Source organism: Capra hircus (genome assembly GCF_001704415.2).
Source record: "Capra hircus breed San Clemente chromosome X unlocalized genomic scaffold, ASM170441v1, whole genome shotgun sequence".
Taxonomy (NCBI): domain Eukaryota; kingdom Metazoa; phylum Chordata; class Mammalia; order Artiodactyla; family Bovidae; genus Capra; species Capra hircus.
This window is the reverse complement of record NW_017189517.1, coordinates 16,109,611-16,124,782: the sequence shown is the minus strand read 5'-3', so window position 1 is coordinate 16,124,782 and position 15,172 is coordinate 16,109,611. Positions and strand designations below refer to the sequence as shown.

General features: G+C 42.8%; 1 protein-coding gene across 1 annotated transcript in view; it reads right to left on the bottom strand.

Annotated features, from left to right (window-relative positions):
• The window catches only part of GRIA3 (glutamate ionotropic receptor AMPA type subunit 3), a 301,196-nt gene that overhangs the window by 161,184 nt on the left and 124,840 nt on the right, over positions 1 to 15,172 (bottom strand). The gene's annotated exons all lie outside the window — the stretch shown is intronic.

Below are 15,172 nucleotides of genomic sequence, written 5' to 3'. Positions count from 1 at the left end.
GCTATCAAAGGTAATATTAAGGGCAAGATTTTGCCTAGACAATACAGAAGGATGAATATATACAGTCCTGAAGGACAATGGAGAACATGCTTTTCACTTGAGGAAAAAATGTTTCCTTTGACTTAATACTGTAGTCTAAAAATTGTTTGGGAAACACTCAAAGTGGGATGTGCAAAACTTACAAGGTAAATAAGCATTTTCATGTGCCCTCCCATATCAAAAAAAGAAGCACACATATAAAGGTATCACCAAGATCAACTCATTTTGATTGTTTTCTTTCAATTGAGCTTTTCCAGTGGGGATCTGAGGGTAGATTTAGAAGTATGGAGGAGGTTGCAGGACTTGGGCTCCAGGAAGAGTGCCTGAATCTTGCCTAAGTTGCAGAGAAGTTAGGTTTCCAGAATTCTCTGATGTCTCTTAGAATTCTCAAACATGAGAGCCAGAATTTAGCGATGGTCCCAGTCTCTGCATTGTACTAAAGAAAAGCTGAAGTCCAGAGAGAGAAAATGGTTTACCCAGGGGTAGATCCCAACTTGAACATAACCATAACCCTTTTCATGTTTTAACTTTCAGTATTAAGGTAAAATGATGTTTCTGTTGCATTTTCTTGACAAAGAGTCATTTTGGTATTGAGTAAAAGCTAAAATCCAACAAGAAAATCATTATGAATAGCCCTTGCGGATTTGCCTACAAGACTTCTGTGACCTTTTTAAGGGCTCTGCTCCTTCGTTGAACATTTTGCATGGAGAAGCCAAGATTCCACAAGAAAGTTTGAGTGTTAGAACACATCTTCTCCCTCAAATTTGGCTGGGATTCCCATTTTCTGCTGGGGCCCACTGTAATCGACACATGCTTCAAACCCCTGGCTTAGCTCATCCTCATCAGAACATGGCCTTCTCCAGCAACTTCAGTTTTCAGTGATGAACTCTGGCTGTTCTAGACACCTAGAAAACCCTCCTTCCCATCCCATACACCCTTTACCGTAACCATTCATTAAAACTTAGCTCAAAACATATCTCACCAAACAGGTCATCAGATTGAAATGGAGGGAAATGAAAGTTCCAAGCTCTCACACCCATTCTCTATTGGCTTGAGAAACTTAGGGTACAGGAGGTGACCACTATCTCTCAGAGATGATGGTATGATGCCTTTAAATCATCTTTGGAATAATATATTTTTTTGGAGGTACTGTTATGTATAAATTTTGTACTCCCATTTCTCAGATTTTAAATTAAGGCCCCTTTACTTTTGCTGCCAAGTTTGGGACAGGGGTATGAACTAACATTCATTGAATGCCTACTTTGGGCTGGGCACAGTGCTAAGTATTTATACACATTATTATATTCAATCCTCCCAACAACCCTAAGCAGAGGTAGTTATTCCCAGTTAACAGATTAGAAAATTGAGTCTCACAGGGGTAAATGTTTATGAATAAAAGCAGATAATTAGTAAATTTTGGAGGTGGTATCTATACTCAGGTTTGGCTTCCAAGCTCATACTCTTCTTTTTCCTCATCAGTGGCTGAAATTACTCTATGTGCAGTTGCCCAGGAAAGACGAAATCATACCCTTTTCTAAGTGTTTCTCCATGACAAGGAAGACTCTAGAACACACTTTTGTACAACTAACTACCTGAGGACACCCCAGTATCTTTCAGGCCCACTAGGATGCATACTGGCCAATCAAAATGTAAGTGAATGCTCAACAGAAACACAGGCAGAGTACTCTGGATAATGGCATATCTCTCATGAGTTAATCACCACTTTGGGAGCTGAGCTGATGTTACTAGGCTGGGTGGGTCTTATCATTGCTTGTGCCCCCTGCCTCCAAAGCAGCTGTTTCTGCTTTTCCTGACTTCCCTATTTCTGTCTTATTTTCTAGTTATCAAATCTGAGCATTATCTTTGACTCTTCCATTGCCCTGGGCAAACATAAAGCAAATTAGTTCATTCTTTCTGTGTCTTCCCCTTTACATTCCCATTACTACCAGTTATTTTAAAGTTATTTGGTATTTGCTCGGGCTGACTGCAACCATCCCCTGACATCCAAACTGCTCACTTTAACCTTCTCCCTTTTGATTATGTCATAACCATGCTCACTCTCAAAAACCCTCAAAAGTTTTTCTTGGCCCATAGGATAAAGTCAGAGGAGGTATTATAAATGTTTCAACTTTCTTGAAATCTAGGATTTATCTTCTAAGAAAGTCTTGAGAGGCTTATTCAATTGGGTGAGCATGTGGTTGTTTCTTTCCCATTCTGAGACTCAGTTTCTTCAATATTCTATTTTGAGGGGACCCTTGTGGCTCAGATGGTAAAGAATCTGCCTACAATGCAGGAGACCTGGGTTCGATCCCTGGGTTGGGAAGATCCCCTGAAGAAGGGAAAGGCTACCCACTCCAGTATTCTTGCCTGGAGAATTCCATGGACAGAGGAGCCTGGCAGGCTATAGTCCATGCGATTGCAAACAGTCACAGACACAACTGAGTGACTAACACTTTCTAACACTTTAGGATTATAGAAATAGGTATCGTCAGATAGTTTGGAGGATGGATCAAGAGCATTCTATTCTGATAATAGGCAAATGGAGGCTGAGACTTAGAGAAAAGGAAGATAAGATGAAAGAGGGACAGATATAGAAAACTTCTTTCTAAACATTTCTGCTCACATACCCTCATGGTCCCTAATTTGTGTTTCACTTGAAAATTGACCCTTTGGCTACAGCTATGAGAGTAACATAAAGAGATGAAAATAAAGCAGCCCCACTATTAGAGCTTTGACACCAAAGGTAGAGATTATTAAGAATGTTGGCTGGCCAAGATGGAGGGAAGAGTCTAGACCTGTGGACTAGAAGGAAGCTAATTGGCCCGAACAGCCATCGAAACCATGGCCTTGACTTCATTTAGCCAGGATATATACCCCACTGCTGTAACTAGTTGCAAAGGATGAACAAACATATGGCTATGACTGAATTTAGGAGTGCTTCAGCAAACTACAATCTGGGAGGTTTATAGAGGGAGAGTAAGAGTTCAGATGCTGACGCTAGTAATGAACTATTGGGAAACTGCACTGGCTAAAAATGCATTTGAGTAAAATGAATCTAATTAGGAACCATGTAGCTAGTCATCATAATGATTGGATTAGTGAAGGGACTAGTCAACCATGCGCAGAAAGCTTCTGTGCTCATTTAGGCAAAGTGCTCAGTGACAGATGTATCAAAATGGCTGAGCGAGTTCCTCTTGGCTGGAAATTTAATCCCAGTGGCTTCTGCGCTAGGTCTTCTATATCATTTTAAAAGAAACATGGAGTTGTAGGGTACTGTGCAGATGAAAGTATTTACTAAACTCTCCAAGAGATGTAAGTAACCAGCTTAAGAGGGCAGTGACAGTGGACAAGAGAGAAACAGTTAATGATAAACACTTCTTTGGCTTGAAGACCCCACCAGAGCCAGCAATGGGCCAGTCCAGCTAGACTCATGCCCATGCCACCACCAGGGAGTGTAGGTGTGGGTCTTTTCTGGATCCTCAAGTAGGCCTGCTTTTAAAACCATCTTAAACTTGCCAGTGTGTTTCAAAACACTGTTTGACAACCCCCCTTAGGCCATCAAACATGTTTATATTTTGGATCAAAACCACATAATCACAATGCTCTGGAATCTTCTTAGGGGAACCTTTCCATCTGCAGTGTTTAGCTCAGCAAATATTGGTGTAACAGAGCATCCACTAAACCAAATGCAAATATTCTTTAAGGTTTATTTTGAGCAAAGCACACAATCAGCAGCAATGCTGAGGAGGAAAGGATTTGGGAATTTCTTTAGGAAAGGGAGAAACAAGGCAGGGAACTTCTCCAGCAAAGTTATATTTTAACAACCCCAGGAGTTAGCCACCTCACGCCTCCGAGGAGAAATGGACTTGCTCTGTTCAGCATGGCTGCTGCTGCTGCTAAGTCACTTCAGTCGTGTCCGAATCTGTGTGACCCCCATAGACAGCAGCCTACCAGGCTCCCCCGTCCCTGGGATTCTCCAGGCAAGAACACTGGAGTGGGTTGCCATTTCCTTCTCCAATGCAGGAAAGTGAAAAGTGAAAGTGAAGTTGCTCAGTCGTATCCGACTCTTAGCGACCCCATGGACTGCAGCCTACCAGGCTCCTCTGTCCATAGGATTTTCCAGGCAAGTCCAGCCTGGCATTGATGTGCTAATGACCTGGGGTCTCCTCAAGGGGGTACATTGCTCTCCACTGGGGAGCTCAATAGAGCAAAAGGCATATTTCCTATAACCTTAGAGCTATGGCAACTGCCCAGAACTTAACTGGCCCCACTTGGATAGAAGATTGTTTTTTCCAGCGTGAAATAAATGGATTGTGCCTTGGATGATATAGCTGTTTCCGTTGTCTTAACCACTGATGCAGATCACAGCATGAGTGATATGCAGTAGCAGCCATCCAGAGCCACTGTGAAAGTGGATGCGATGAATGGAGTGGCTGGACCCCAAATGAGTTTGGCCTGCACAATTGACTTCAGGAAGCAGGGCGGGTGCCCAGGAAGGCTTATTCAAGCAACCCAGGTCCCAGGAAAAACAGTCTATGCCAAGATCCATATTTGCCACACCCTCTGCACAGCTCTAGTTACACTAAAGGATTGTTTTAGCCTCAATATAAAAGGATGCTATCATTAATTGCTGAGAAGAGAGGACACAGTCTCCTCCAAGCATACAGGTGCGTGTAGCTCACTCAGAAGATGGTGTCTGTTCCTATTATCTAAACTGTGACTCCTGGCCCAGCATATCGATGACAGAAGATCCTAAAGATGCTGGACGGACATCTTTGCTGCTTCAAGTATGGTCCTTGGATAGCAACACTGGGCACTACCAAGGCTGCTTGTTAAAAATGCAGAGTCTCGGGTCCCACACTCGACTTAAATGAATCAGAATCTGCATTTTAACAAGGATCCCAGGTGATTTGTAATCACATCACAACTTCAGACATACTAGTTTGGTCCTTATTATGTATCTACCAAGAACCACACATCGGATGGTTAGCACAGATAGATGATTCAGGAGGAAAAGCCCAGGTGTCAACGGAGGTAATGGATGGGAAGTGAACAGTGCAGGGCTAGGAGGGGACAAGGGTATAAACTGACAGAAGTTGGAGATAGACTCACTTACTCAGCCTAGGCTCAGGACAAGCCTCTTGACAACATGCTGAGAAATTTATGCTGATGGCTCTGACATACTGAGTAGCAAGTCAGGGTTCTCATCTACTGGGCAGACCCAGGGAAAATGCGAGCATTCCTGGGCTGGAAGGAGCTCTTTAGTACTTAGTCCAAATGGGCAGCCTGATCTCTTCTGTGACTCTATTGTTGTCACTTTCCCATCAGCCATGGTGACTCACAAGGGCTTTTGTTGTTGTTTAGTTGCTCAGTTGTGTCTGACTCTTTGCACCCCCATGCACTGCAGCACGCCAGGCTTCTCTGTCCTTCACTATCTCCTGGAGTTTGCTCAAACTCATGTCCATTGAGTCAATAATGCCATCCAACCATCTCACCCTCTGCTGTCCCCTTCTCCCCCTGCCCTCAATCTTTTCCAGCATCAGGGTCTTTTCCAATGAGTTGGCTCTTCGCATCAGGTGGCCAAAGTATTGGAGCCACCTGATAAGAAGGGCTGTAGCCAGAGAGTTCTTGGAAAGGAGACTAAATATAGAGCATTGTGCTTTCCCATACAGGTGTGAAGGGCTGTATGTAGGATAGACCTCAGACTAAATCCTGTGGTTGGGAGGAACAAAAGATCCAGAGGACTGTGCCTAGTCCTATCAGCCTAGACAGCACTGAGGTTATATTTTCCTGATGGGAAGCTCCAACCTGCTCAGAGGTAGGGAATGGGGAGTTCAAGCCACCAGAGGAAGCAGGGCGGTATTGTTACCCCTCGGTTGCATCTCTATTTTAGGTGAAATGCTGCTATTCAATTCCAGTGTTTGAAAAACTCCACAAGTTTTTCCTCCAGTGGTCATTGAGAAACAACAGATTCCACAAATCTCCCACATCAAATCCAACCGACTTGAGCCATTCAGTTTTTGTTTTCCTTGGTTTTGGTTCAGTTGCTCAGTCATGTCTGACTCTTACAACCCCATGGACTGCAGCCTGCCAGCCTCCTCTGTCTATGCGATTTCCAAGGCAAGAATACTGGAACCAACCATAAAACCACGAAGATAAAAAGAGAAATGATATCAGCATCCCCCCTCTAATCCCAGCTCCAATTTAGTCAGCAAGTGCTATGGAGCTATGCAAAATCTTATAGCTGATGGGATATCTGTGTTGATTTAGATTGAAGGTGGTCCTCAAAGCATCCCAAGGTTATTTTAGGAGTGAAGATGCTGTGAGGTCTTTGTCCTCACTTCGCCTTGATGGTGGCTGCTTGGAGATGAAAGCCTTGTAAACTGTTTCCTGTCCCTAGAGCCTAACAGTCCCCTGTGCCAGTTTAATTTGAGCCGTTTGGATTGGAACAGAATGAACAAGCAGAGGAGGTTAATTATCCTAATTAGAAAAGAAGTGAAGCCATGACCCTTCTAGGTCACACACTTAAGCAAACTTCCCCTGGCTCCAAGCTTGGGGCATTAGCTTGTCACCTGAAGGCCAGAGGATACACAAAACATCCTTCCTCATCTTCTGCCAGAGTCCCCAGAGAAGGATTCTTTTCAGAAATGCTGTGTGATAAGCTTGTGCCCACAGGCCTGAGAGAGGGTTATCTGAAGGTGGTAGATACGTGAGCAGAGCTGGATAGGTACATGTGTGTTGGTTCAACCCCAGGTTCCTCTTCTCTGTAGGGCCAAGCAAGCTCAGTGTGGCTTACTTGAAATGTGGTTATTTCAAGAGCTACACATCTTTCTCCAAGCCTCTTAATATCCTATCTTTAGCTGGCTGAGAATGTTGGTATCTTTCTGGAAGGTAAACTCCTCTGATACTCTGGTGGTCCTTCTTGGATCAATATATTGCTGTTGGGTTTGTTGATCCCCACATACAACACCTTCCTTTTCCTCTGCTCTCCCAAGAACCATCTATTCTTCAAACAGATCAATCCTGCTGCCAGTATAGAACTCACTTTAGATGGTGCATGTAAAAATTCCTGGCACAGTGCCTGGCACATAGTGGGTCTCATTCAGTGTTAGTTTACTCCCTTCCTTCCTACAGGGAAGAATGTAATTTGTTCTGCTCTCTGAGTCTTGTATTTCATGTATGATATCTGGTCAGTTTGTGATCTGGTGACAAAGGGAAGCATAAAGCCTTAGATAAAGCCAGAGAGTAGTGACTGCATAATATTAAAGATCAAACTGGCCAATTAGCCTGACATGCCCAACAGATACGTCTAGCACTTGCCTTTGAAATATCTGGGTACCCAAGGGATGAATAAAAAAAGAACTTAAATTCCATCTTTCAAAATAGACCTCAGATTGTCGAATGATCAATCTGTGGATCTTTTACAATTTGCCTTATTCAGACAGAATAGTCCAAGAACATTAACATCAATGACTCCGAACAAAATGATAAAGTGGAGGTCTCAGTAGGCCTTTTAGTCTACCCAGTCCTGCTTCCCTCGGCCTCCCATCTGCAGCCATCCAGTCTACCTGCTCTTCAAAGTTACTCTTCTCCATCATTTGCAGTAGAGACTGGGAATCTAAGGTGTGAATAGTATCAAATAGTGAATACACTTAAAATACTTGCATTTAATTTTAGAATCTTTTTTATACTTGGTAGTAGAATGTGTCTACATGAGGTGGGAATGAATTTAAATATAAAGACTTGGTGTTCAGGGAAATGGGAACCATCCCAGTTTCTTGTAGTATTGGGTTGGCCAAAAAGTTCATTTGGGTTTTTGTTTAACAGCTTACAGAAAACCCCATATGGACTTTTTGGTCAGCCCAGTACTTATTATTTGTGCACCTTGTACTCGCAGCTCTCTCCACACTCATCTCTCAGACTTTGCAAGATACTCACCCATGTAGAATTGCCCTCTCCTAAGTTTTCCCTAGTACAGAGGGGGTGGCTATCAGGTTTAAAAGTTAAATGGACAGTAAATAGAAGATGTTTGAGATTTGGGGAAAACAGTAATTAAAAATGGATATGCTAATGGTCACACCCTAAAGCAGTATTGGTATTGTAGATAACCACCCCTTCTCATTGGACGAGAGTGACACAGGAGACAAGTCTATCAAAGTGTTTATTCTTGGTATGAGAAGTATCTTTTGGACCTGTGTAGGAGAAAGCAATGGCAACCCACTCCAGTACTCTTGCCTGGAAAATCCCATGGGCTTAGAAGCCTGGTGGGCTGCAGTCCATGGGGTCACAAAGAGTCGGACACAACTGAGTGACTTCACTTTCACTTTTCACTTTCATGCATTGGAGAAAGAAATGGTAACCCACTCCAGTGTTCTTGCCTTGAGAATCCCAGGGACGGGGGAGCCTGGTGGGCTGCTGTCTATGGGGTCACACAGAGTCAGACACAACTGAAGCGACTTAGCAGCAGCAGCAGCAGAAAATCTTTATGTTGGAATATAGATCTTATACTGGCAATATGGTACTCATGCAATCATTTTTTCTGATTTCTTGGTCTTGTTTATTTTTTGCTCTGTTTTATTAGTTTCCAAGTCTTGGCATCACACTCTTCCATAACTGGAACAGGTCACTCTCCAGTAGTCAGAATTGGCAGCAGAGTTTTACTTTGTGTTTAGGTGGGTGTGAGGTCAAAAGTAGGTCATCAGGTATAAACTTCATTTGAAACAAAGTTTTTCTTAGAAGAAGTCTAAATCCCAAGTTTTCTGACTGCGGTGTAGGCAAGCTTCTAAGAGCAAGTTTTTCTTACAGGAGAAAGTACCAGGTGCTAGATTTATTTGTGGACTGAGTTATGTCCTCAGAAATATTCAATATTCTAGAACTTTCAAGGTTCTCTTTTTTTGTCATTGAAGCTTTATATTATTACCATTTAAGGAAGAGAGGACCAGATATGCATTTTGAACCTGCTGAGAGTAGGCAGAGAAAATCTGAAGAAGATAAGGCATTTTTTGTTAAGACTGCCACCAAATCCCAAGATTGCCTGTGGCATTATTGACAGTAAGTAAAATCTTCTCTTTATTTATTTTATCTGATTTATTCCAAGAGTCTCTTCTTGCTTTTCAATTAATAATACAAACTTAATTTCAAACTAGCTCTAGCCAGTATACTGTCTTGGAAGCAGTTGCCAAATTTTCCTTGATTTAATTCTGTCATTAATATTTCTGTGCTTATCAGATGGATTTTTGTTCTGACATGGTAGTTGGCCTCATCAGCCATCAAAGTGACTCTGACTGACTTCCACAGATGGGATCAGCAAAACCTCTGCCCTTGGTCAGCTTGAGCTGAGTCCTCAGCCTGCCTCCCTGGCTTTTGGTACTTGAGAGTCAGTGAGTGAGACTGGGACCCTCAGAGGAACTATTTTCCTTGGAGGTAGGCCCTGCTAAAATTACACATAATGCCGAAAATGCCGAGGCCATGCAAAAGATCACAGAGATGACATAATCTCGGAGCATCAGAATGGGGAGCAATTTTAGATTTCTAATCTAAGCTTTTTATTTTACAGAGGCACACACTGAGGGCTGGAGGGAAATGTGGCATCATGCTCAAAGAACTGCAGAAGGAGGGGGAAGGGAAAAGTGCCTTCCGGTAATGTGTATGAAATCTTCTGGGTACCTGAGTGCTTGATGGAAAGTCCTTGTTGCTGTTATTGAAATGCTACTGAAATGTCTCGAATGCCTGTAAATCCACTCTTATTTAATAAATATAACCAAGTGAATACTGTAGAATCTTTCTTGGTGCCAAAGGATTTTGCAGTATCTGAGGTCATCATTCTGAACAGAGATATTCATTGCCCCAGGAATGGGGAAGTTGAAAGTTAGAAGCAGTTCGCCAAATGTGTGCTGACCCTGGAGCAGCCCAAGGAAATCGTCACTTTTACTAAATCTCTAATATCACCTACTCTTTTCTAAAAATGTTCATTGAAGTACAATTACTTTACAATGCTGTGTTAGTTTCTCCCGTACAGCAAAATGTGTCAGTTATAGGTATACATATATCTTCTCTTTTTTGGATTCCCTTCCCATTTAGGTTGTCACAGAATGAGAGTGGGATTCTCTGAGCTATACAGTAGATTCTCAATAGTTATCTATTTTATACATAGTATCACTGGCATATATATGTCAATTGCAATCTCCCAATTCATTCCATACCCTCCCCCTTCTTTTTTTTTTTTTTTTCCAAATTACTTGTTTCTTTCCTAAAAACTCTGGGCAGAAATTCTGGCTATTTGAAGATTCTGACCCATCAGACCCTGATCTGATTTTCCTATCAGAAGAGAGCTAGATGTTATTTTGGAACCTGAAACGAGGGCAGATACATGGTATGCATCCATTGGATTCTCCTTGGGCTTAGCACTAAGACTGAGGCCTCTGGGCTTATGGGAGAGTCTCCCTGCAGAGGAAGTGCCGGAAGCAAGTCAGAATGCTCCTGGGGCCTGGCAGTTAGAAGTTGGGGTATAGTGGTCAAGTTTGTGGGTCCAAAGAGCTATGGCCTTATTGCAAAGAGTGGCACTAGATCAGTACAGACCCTGTCTGAAATCAGTAGTGCAAAGCATTAGGCATGGATGGAATTTCAGGGAACGAGTCGGATCTTTTAACCACAACATCTTCCCAGATACACGTTGCCTTAAAATGTTTCAATAGTAAAGCATGTGACTCTCATAAATGATGACAGACTGTTCCCAGCAGATGTGCCAGTGGATGAATTCAACTCAATATCCAAACCATGATGACAAAAACTATTTGGAAGTGTCCTTTTATTTCTCTGAATAGTCTCTGACTAGGGAGAATGAAGCCTTCTTACCTGGACCAAAGTGTTTCTCTGAAAACAAGTAAGTGATTTGATGATGTGTGGTTGGTCAGGTGACAAACTGGGGTCCTGCAGTTACTCCTGAGTAACTGGGCTTCCCATGTGATTAGTCAGGAGCCTGGACCCACCCTTGCTGGATCCCTCAGCCTCCCTTTCTTTCAAGGTGCCACAGTGTATATCTGAATAAAATCTCAAAGCACTATGATTAATTGGCTGCTGCTGCTGCTAAGTCACTTCAGTCGTGTCCGACTCTGTGCGACCCCATAGATGGCAGCCCACCAGGCTCCTCCACCCCTGGGATTCTCCAGGCATGAATACTGGAGTGGGTTGCCATTTCCTTCTCCAATGCATGAAAGTGAAAAGTGAAAGCGAAGTCGCTCAGTTATGTCCAATTCTTAGCGACCCCATGGACTGCAGCCTACCAGGCTCCTCTGTCCGTGGGATTTTCCATGCAAGAGTACTGGAGTGGGGTGCCATTTTCTTCTCCAATGATTAATTGGAGTTTAAAGGAATTCTCTAGCAGTCCTTGAAAGTAAGAGGAGGCCCTTCAAAGGTGACAAAATAGTGAAGTGTTGGCTGTAGAAATTTTAAGCTTGAAAAGTAGAATTGAAAACAGTCCCTGGGCACCCAGGCCATCGGAGAAAAATCCCAGGTGTGTGATATTAGACATTTGTCCTTTCAGGTTTAGACAGAGGATGAAATTGCCAAGGGGAAAGCCATTACCTTTAAAATAGCTACTCCACTAGCCTTTCTCTGACCTTTTCAAAAGATTAAAGCTCCTCAGTGGAAACTTCAAATTTATAGGAAAAGATGTCAGTATTAGAACATGTTTGGCTGATGTTGCTAGCAATATTATTATATCTAAGAAGAAATCAAGGCCCCAGAGAGGAACATGTTTTGGCCAACATCACTCAGCTTCTAAGTGTTGGGGGAGAAAGAGGGCAATCCCAGGACTGGTTTCAAAGCCTGTGCTCTTTCTACCTCAGTAGAGACTGAGGAGGAGAAAATGGGTGTGGATGAAAGATGCTTTCAAAACTGTAAAAAATATATTGTGGTTGAAAAGAATTTAAAGACCATCCAATTAGTCTTCTTTCACATATATGGAAGCCAAGGTCCAAAGAAGGCTACTGATTGACTCAAGGTCACAGAGAAGAGAGCTTACCCAAATTTTAACACCACATTCATCTTCTCTGAACAAGAACCTAGGTTAAAAAGTACTGAAATCTATTCTCTAGCCTAGTGACATCTGATTCCATGACTAAAATATGATTCCAAACCATCCTGAACATTTTCAATCTGTCTTTTAAAGGTGTGGTTTATATAGAAACCCTGTTAATCACAACATACACTCATCAGAGCCCAATACCTTGATTCTGGCCTTGGGGACAGCCGGTACCCACACTCTTGTCAGCTATCTAGGAAGCTCCTGTCACTGGTTATAAAGTTATCCAGGCAGAAGAGTATGAATTGTTGGGTAAAGCCATACCCAGTTGTCAAAAACCAAAAGTTTCTTATGAAGTTTGTTTCCAATGGTGACATTAGCTTGACACTTATATGAAGACATCACAACAGACATTTCCAGCTAACTGTCTAACTCTTGCATAGGCCCAGCATCCACAGCAGGATTTGGTTCACAGGTCATTTCAGAAGTTTGGGTTTAGGATGGTTTTCTTCCTCTCCCTCCGGGGGGACATTTAAAGGTATGTATCACTACGAACAAAGCTAGTGGAGGTGATGGAATTCCAGTTGAGCTATTTCAAATCCTGAAAGATGATGCTGTGAAAGTGATGCACTCAATATGCCAGCAAATTTGGAAAACTCAGCAGTGGCCACAGGACTGGAAAAGGTCAGTTTTCATTCCAATCTCAAAGAAAAGCAATGCCAAAGAATGCTCAAACTACCACACAATTGCACTCATCTCACAGGCTAGTAAAGTAATGCTCAAAATTCTCCAAGCCAGGATTCAACAATACGTGAACCGTGAACTTCCAGATGTTTAAGCTGGTTTTAGAAAAGGCAGAGGAATCAGAGATCAAATTACCAACATCAGTTGGATCATGGAAAAAGCAAGAGAGTTCCAGAAAAACATCTATTTCTGCTTTATTGACTTTGCAAAGCCTTTGACTGTGTGGATCACAATAAACTGTGGAAAATTCTGAAAGAGATGGGAATACCAGACCACCTGACCTGCCTCTTGAGAAACCTGTATGCAGGTCAGGAAGCAACAGTTAGAACTGGACATGGAACAACAAACGGGTTCCAAATAGGAAAAGGAGTACGTCAAAGCTGTATATTGTCACCCTGCTTATTTAACTTCTATGCAGAGTACATCATGAGAAACACTGGGCTGGAAAAAGCACAAGCTGGAATCAAGACTGCCAGGAGAAATATCAATAACCTCAGATATGCAGATGACACCACCCTTATGGTAGAAAGTGAAGAGGAACTAAAAAGCCTCTTGATGAAAGTGAAAGAGGAGAGTGAAGAAGTTGGCTTAAAGCTCAACATTCAGAAAACGAAGATCATGGCATCCGGTCCCATCACTTCATGGGAAATAGATGGGGAAACAGTGTCAGACTTTATTTTGGGGAGCTCCAAAATCACTGCAGACGGTGCTTGCAGCCATGAAATTAAAAGATGCTTACTCCTTGGAAGAAAAGTTATAACCAGCCTAGATAGTATATTCAAAAGCAGAGACATTACTTTGCCAACTAAAGTCTGTCTAGTCAAGGCTATAGTTTTTCCAGTGGTCATGTATGGATGTGAGAGTTGGACTGTGAAGAAAGCTGAGTGCCAAAGAATTGATGCTTTTGAAGTGTGGTGTTGGAGAAGACTTTTGAGAGTTCCTTGGACTGCAAGGAGATCCAACCAGTCCATTCTAAAGGAGATCAGTCCTGGGTGTTCTTTGGAAGGAATGATGCTAAAGCTGAATCTCCAGTATTTTGGCCACCTCATGCGAAGAGTTGACTCATTGGAAAAGACTCTGATGCTGGGAGGGATTGGGGGCAGGAGGAGAAGGAGACAACAGAGGATGAGATGGCTGGATGGCATCACTGACTCGATGGACATGAGTTTGGGTAAACTTCGGGAATTGGTGATGGACAGGGAGGCCTGGCATGCTGTGATTCATGGGGTCGCAAAGAGTCAGACACAACTGAGCGACTGAACTGAACTGAACAGTTATGAAGGTGGATTCTTTACAAAGAGTATTCTCTTTCTAATACAAATACAAAGCAGTGTGCCAGTTCTAGCTCTACCACTTACAAGCTGTGGGACTTTGGAAAAGTTATTTAATTTTTCTGTGACTCCGTCTCCCCATTCATAAGATGGAAATAATAATATCTGACACGTATTGGATGGTTACTATGTGCTAGTTATTGTTCTAAGTGTTTCATATATATCTACTCCTTTACTGTTCATGGCACTTCCTCAGGTGGCGCTAGTGGTAAAGAACCTGCCTGCCAATGCCTGGGTGAGGAAAGCCCCCTGGAGGAGGGCATGGCAACCCACTCCAGTATTCTTGCCTGGAGAATCCCATGGACAGAGAAGCCTGGTGGGCTACAGTCCATGGGGTCACAAAGAGTTGGACACGACAGAGCAATTTAGCATGTGTGCACTCCTCATAGGTAGGTACTACCATTATCTCCATTTTATAGGGAAGGAAACTGAGGCACAGTTTAAACATCTGCCTGTGATCATACAGCTAGTAAATAGTAGAGGCAGGATTCAAACCCAGAGTGTCTGATTTCAGAGCTCGTGGTACTCAGGCACTACACTATACCTAACTCACTAAGTTAATGTAAGGATGCATGTGTGAGTGCTCAGTTGCTCAGTTGTGTCCAACTCTTTGTGACCCCATGGACTGTAGCCCAACAGGCTCCTCTGTCCATGGGATTCCCTAGGCAAGAATACTGGAGTGGGTTGCCATTTCTTCCTCCAGGGGATCTTCCCCATCCAGGGATCGAACCTGGGTCTCCTGCATTGCAGGTAGTTTCTTTACCATCTGAGCCACCTGGGAAGTCCTAATGTAAGAATAAGTGGGATAATATTGGGTTGGCCAAAAAGTTCCAATCCAGTATGTTAAAAAGTGAAACCTAAGACTAACAAAGAGAAGCACTTGATAAACATTAGCTCTGGTTACCAGTTTCCCCTACCACTTCAAACATTGCCTGGTAGCTTGTGAAAAACTCTATTTCCAAAAAGCTTCCCTAAATCACCCAACCCACCTGAACTTCCCTATGCATTATTGCAACATAAAGCACACAATTTTGGA